Source organism: Tasmannia lanceolata, unplaced genomic scaffold (assembly GCF_043159265.1).
Source record: "Tasmannia lanceolata isolate RefF3 unplaced genomic scaffold, GAP_Taslan_0.1 ptg000016l, whole genome shotgun sequence".
NCBI lineage: Eukaryota > Viridiplantae > Streptophyta > Magnoliopsida > Canellales > Winteraceae > Tasmannia > Tasmannia lanceolata.
Window position 1 is genome coordinate 5,666,504 of NW_027518693.1, and position 6,377 is coordinate 5,672,880.

General features: G+C 41.1%; 1 long non-coding RNA gene across 2 annotated transcripts; it reads left to right on the plus strand.

Moving 5' to 3' along the window:
• Window positions 1-2,306: 2,306 nt before the first annotated feature.
• LOC143849170 (uncharacterized) lies at window positions 2,307-6,141 on the plus strand. Of its 2 annotated transcripts, none has more exons than XR_013235583.1 (3): window positions 2,307-2,612; window positions 3,141-5,428; window positions 6,004-6,141. It is a non-coding gene; the product is annotated as an uncharacterized LOC143849170 (long non-coding RNA). The 2 variants fall into 2 exon arrangements; XR_013235582.1 differs by having other exon boundaries at window positions 2,309-2,572.
• Window positions 6,142-6,377: the final 236 nt, after the last annotated feature.

Sequence of the window (6,377 nt, forward strand, 5' to 3'; positions counted from 1 at the left end):
CAGGAGGCGGCACATGGATAGGTATAGACTACCGTCCATCAGGTGGGTCCCATCATAGACCAGTAATTATACAAGAAATCTCTTCGATCAGACGATCTTAACCACCCGATCAATGGTCTGCAAATAGATGGTTGAAGGAAAAATTGATTCTGTTCTTGACCGTTCATTTGCTTGCCACTAATTGGATTATAATTGCTTTTCGGCCAATGAACGGTCAAGATCTAAGGCCCCACCCACCATCAACGTGTTGTGCGCATATCCACACCCTTGATCAATCCTTCTTTCTTTCGGGTATAAATGAAATAAAAATTATTGATCAAGGGCATGGGACCAACCGACCAAGGCCATATGGATAGGCTAATAATGTCCTACAAGATCAACGGTCTCAATTACATATACATTGCCCACGTGTGACCTTGGAATTAGTACTCACCGTTGATCTCTCTATTCTACTGTCTAGTTGTTATCAATTTGTTTCATTTTTGGCACACAACGAGACATTAGTTGACTAAGAAATACTTCAACGAGGAACGACCTCCATGTAATTCAATGTGGCGCCCCACAACAGCACACTGAGCATACTGGGTCCCACCTTTGATTGATCCAAACCGTTCATTTCTCAGCCCTTGCTTTGGATCTCCTATGGCCTAAAAATCACTCTGATCAAGCGATTATAACATTCAACAATATGTACAATTTTTTATTGAATCTGAATCATTTTATAAATTACATACTATTAGATGATCTGATTAGATTATTCATCTGATTTTTTTGTCCATTGGAGATCCAAAGCCTACCATGTGGACGGTTCAGATCAATCAAAGCTGGACCCACCATGTCATAGTAGGAGCACCATATGTAGCACTGGTCTCATGCTGTCAAGGGATCCCTCGATACTTTAATCTGAGCTTCCTCTAATGAGATTTGAAGGGAAATCTCTATTTTTTTAAGAGATTAGACTTTAACTAATAGGTTCAATGGCTTTCTTATGGGAAATCCTTCTTTTTTTAAAGTGTTTTCACACACTGACAAAAGTTGAAAGCACCTCACAATAACTGGAAGCCATAATAGAAAATACCAAAAAACGCACGTAGTAGAAAAGTCTCCACATCCTCCTTCACCACCTCAGCTTACAAAAGAATGAAATGGAAAATACCTTCCCAAGATTGGATTTTAGAATCCAGAGTTCCTTTTCTTAGGGACAGAGAGTTGCTCTTATTACAGATTGCTAAAACAGAGTTTATGTTTTTGTGTTTTTGGGTCTTTTTTCATGACGTCTGCTTCAAGAAATGGACATAAAATTTTGCTCCTGTGGGGAAAAGAGAAACTAATCCACATTCTTTAAGAGGAAAAGAAAAAAAACATGGAAAGACAAATTAAGAGACAAGTTGAACCTTTTCAGCTGAGATGCTGCCCCTCTCTCAGTTCCCACAATCTGTTCTTGATTTGTTTTTGTTTTTTTTTTTTTTTTTTTCCCCCTGAATGGTAAAGAAAGTTTTATTAAATTAAAAAAGAAAAAAAAAAAGGAAGGGAAGCCACGACCCAGGTGGTCGGAACATGAATAAAGCAAAAGACAAAAGAAGTGGGAAAAATAATGCAAGAGGCCCTAAAGTGGGAAGGAATTAAAAAAAAATCTCTAGAGTCCACACCCGCCCGGGCTAATCTGTCTGTATAACTATTCAGTTTATGTTCAAATGGAACATGAAAGTCTGATACATGCTCCTGATATCATCTAGGATAGCATCAAACCTCCAAGGGGAAGGACCTAGCCTAATGCATTCCATCAGCCCTGAGGTTTTGAAGTATTGCTTTAGTACCTGACATTTGGTTTTAGAGCCAACACCATGTCTTATCTTCAAGTCATGAAAGGAGCGACCTGTGCTGTGAAAAGGGCACTACCTAGAGCAACTAGAGAGAAAGCCACCATAGAGTATGCCGCCAAACAGAAGAAACGACCTAGGACAACCAGAGTTGTAGTCATCATGGAGTGGGCCGCTGGGGACATCAGCTGCAGAGCATGGTGGAATGTCACGATTATAAGTGGTTTAAGGGCCTGACCTAATGTGTTCTTCAGGTCCCGCGGCTTTTTGGTGTATTGGTAAGCACCTAACATGAGGGTGGAAATAACTCCGCCATATTATTTTATCAATAAATTTCAATTAAAGTATCCCTAGCTCCACTTTCTTTTCTATTAAAGAAGCACATGCAGTTGCCTTATCCTTTAAGCATATCTTACAAGATCTTGTCATTTCTATCTGATAGTGGATTAACATCCATTACTTATCAAGAATAATGACTGTTGAACACAATAGCAAAAAGCAATCTAATGCATCACCAACAACAGTGCTTTCAAGTGTGGGAATCCTAATAACTCCACCCCCGCCTCCCCTTTCCATTTCTATAAAATGACAAGTCTAAGAAGCATATCTATTACTAGTAACGCTTGCTCTCCCTTGAAGCAAGAAGATGAAGACCTTACTGATCCTGATGTCAGTTATGGCCATAGTTCTCTCTTCATTTCCTTCTAAAACCATGTCTCATATGAGACATGACTATGACTATCCACCTGAAGGTATCTATCTTCGCTCAGGAGTCTATTTATGAAAGTCTAGGTAAAATGCATCTGATCTTGATTTCATCATTTGTTCTTGATTTTCTGTTATTCGATTTATTGTCTTGGATCAAAGTAGCAGCTATCTAAGACTAAAACTTGGGCCAGGCTCAACACAAACCGGATGGATTCAACCCGATTCCGGCTCAGGTTGGGTTGGCATTTCCCCGGATCAGGTCGTGTTAGGGTTGAGAAAAGCCAGCCCAATTAATTCTGGATTAGGTTAGGGTTGAGGCCTTGGGCGACCAGCCCCGAACCCAACCCGATTTAGAATAAACAGGTTAGACAGGTTAGGTTAGGGTCAAGAGATTTAGAAGCGGGTTTGAGCTAGTGTTGACCCTTTTCAACCCAAGGCTTGGGTTGGGTCGGGTTAAGATTGAGGGAATGTAACCTCGGGCTGGGCTAAGATTGGTCTCAACCCGACCTGACCCGGCCCAAGTTGCACCCTTACGGCTACAACCCATATGGGGAAATTTACCAATTGAACTTGGTCAACTTGTTTTAATGAAATGCTGTTGTCTTTCCGTAGGTTCTGATGGAGACATAAAGTCCTACTGTGATAAATCCTGCACATCTTGCCATTGCACAAGGTCAATTCCTCCCGAATGTTTCTGCTTTAAAAGTAAAGGACCATTGCAGACGGCTTTGCCGGAAAATGGGTTTTGATCCATTCATTCCTCATTCCTAGGGAACTTACTTCATCATTTTGTTTTCATGTTTCAAAGGAAAGTTGATGTTGATGCTCTGGAGAAATTTGCAGACTTAGCTTGTGAATTACCACTCTTTTGCATTTTAATTATGCAGTATATTTCATTTGGCTTTCAAAGGAAAGGAGGCGGCAATCTTTCAATGAAAAATTTACAAAGCAGCATTACTTTACCAGCACAGCAACATATAATACTGGCAAGTGATTATAATGAGAGAAAAAAGGACAGCAACCATAGACAATAGGAACAATACTAACTCGGAAAGGAGAATAACGGAAAAGGAAAAAAAAACAAAGAAAGCCAAAATATAAACATCTGAACAGAATAATAACAACTTGAGCAAACCCATTTGGATTGATACAGTTGAGAAACAAATTATTGAAAGAAGAATCGCACCAAATGATTCCGTAAAATTTGGCAATGGAAATTTTATTTCCTTTTTATCACAGCAATATTTACTAATGATTAAAAGCTCCATGGTCTGCAAGTTTGGTTGGTAATGGAGATGCATTTCCTTATGCACAAAAGACCAGGAATAAAAAGAAGAAGAAGAAGACACAATGAGCTCAACGATGTTACCCAGCAAACTGGCTTTGTAATCTCTTCTTCAAACAGCTAAATGTTACAAAAACCTTGAAACCAATGTGCTGAAAGCACTCTATGTGATTATTTCCTTCCTTTGAATAACCATACAGCATGTACACTATATAGAAATGGAGAAGGGCAAAACGGGAAAAGAAATCAGCAAAATAGGTAACATAAATATGGAAACCTATTGAAATATAGAAACATATTCATAAGGGAAATAATCTAAATAAAGAAAACTAGTTGTAACATTTGTGACCCCAATGAAGCAAGAGAAAGCCCACCTAGTCATCCCGTGATCGCCCCTAAGAACTCCTTTTGCACCTGCAAGCCCTAGGTTGCCTAAACTCGATCTGTCGAAATTTAGCTTCATAAAACCTTGATCAGGAGGGGACCACAACGGCTTCCTTATTTCCTCTGAGGCGCAAATCTTTCTCCAGCATCTCCACAAGTCAGACCTATATATAAACCCAAAAGCAAGGAGTAACTTTCCCCCAAGGTGCAAATCTCTCTACAACATCTGTTCTTGGTTTGTGGGAAGAAACCTGACTACGAGCTGCATTGCCCACTCCATACTGTGACGTTAGTGAGAAATGAGGTGTTACGATCCCAAGTGGTCTAAGCCTTGGGCCTAGCCTAATGCATTCCATCAGCCTTGGGGTTGCTGGTGTATGGCTTTGGTACCTATCATGGAATCCGAGCAAACACCACATCTTATGTTCGAGTCACGGAAGGGGCGACCTCTGAAAAGGGTGCTGCCTAGAGCAACTAGAGCGAAAGTCATCATAGAGGGTCCGCCAGACGGAAGGGATGACCTGTGAAAAGGACTGCTTGGAGCAACTAGAGCAAAAGCCGTCATAGAGTGAGCCGTCGACAAGAAGGGGCGGCCTATGAAAAAGGCTACTTGGAGAACAACCAGAGTTAAGTCATCATAGAGTGGGCAGCCAGGGATGTCGCCTGTGGAACATGGTGGAATGTTTCAATCCTACGTGGTTTAAGGGCGTAGCCTAATGTGTTCTTTCGGTCCCAAGGCTTTTTTTGGCGTATTGGTAAGGTACCTACCATAAGGGTGGGAATATCATTCCACTATATAGTATGCCTAGCTCCACTTTCTTTTCTATTAAAAATGCAGCACCAAAGAAGCACATGCAGTTGCTTTATACTTCTAGCATATCCTACAAGATCTCGTCATTTCTATCAGATAGTGGATAAACATCCATTATTTTTCAATAGAATAATGACAATGTGGAACACAATAGCAAGTTCTCAGAAGCAATCTAGTGCATCTCCAACGTGAGTGCATTCAAGTGTGGATCCTAGTAACTCCACCCACACTTCCCCTTTCCATTTCTATAAAATGACAGGTCTAAGAAACATATCAATTCGTAGTAAGGCTTGGCTCTCCCTTGAAGCAAGAAGATGAAGACCTTACTGATCCTGATGTCAGTTATGGCCATAATTATCTCTTCATTTCCTTCTAAAACGTTGTCTCGTACTACACATGACTATGACTATCCACCTGAAGGTATCTATCTTAGCTCAGGGGTCTATTGATGAAAGTCTAGGCCACAAATGCATCTGATCTTGATTTCAGCATATGTTCTTGATTTTTTGTTATTCGATTTATTGTCTCAGATCAAAGTAGCAGCTAACTAAGACTACAAACTTGGGCCAGGATCAACCCAAACTCGACTGATTCAACTCGATTTTAGGATGGGTTTGGTTGGCATTTCCCCGGGATGGGATGGGTTGGGTTAGGTTTGGGAGAAGCCAACCTGATTTAATTTCGGGTTAGGTTAGGGTTGAGGCCTTGGGCAACCCTGCCCGAACCCAACCTGATTTGGAAAAAATCGGGTTAGATGGGTTGGGTTTGGGTTAAGATATTTAGAAGCAGGCTGGGCTTGGGTTGACCCTTCTCGACGCGAGGCTCCAGTTGGGTCTGGTTATGGTTGCGGGAATGCTACCTCGGATTGGGCCAGGGTTGGTCACAACCTGACCCAACCCGGCCCGAGTTGCACCCCTACAGCTAACCTATATGGGAAAATTTACTAATTGAACTTGGACATCTAGTTTTAATGAAATTCTGTTCTCTTTCTGTAGGTTCTGATGGTGATACGCCATGTTGTAACAAATGCCCTTGCGCATTATCTTACCCTCCTCAATGCCGATGTACCGACATAAAGTCTTACTGTGATAAATCCTGCAAAGCTTGCCTCTGCACAAGGTCAATTCCTCCCCAATGCCGCTGCGCCGACATAAAGGACCACTGTGAACCGCCTTGCCAGAAAACGGGTTTCGAGCCATTCAATCCTTAGGAACTTACTTGATCATTAAGTCTGTGCTTTCACGTTTCAAATGAGAAATAATGTTGATGCTCAATATGTTCATAATGTTTCAGGAGAAATTTGCACACTTAGCGTGTGATTTGCCTCTTTTCTACATTTGTATGCAACATATTTTATTTGGCTTTCAAA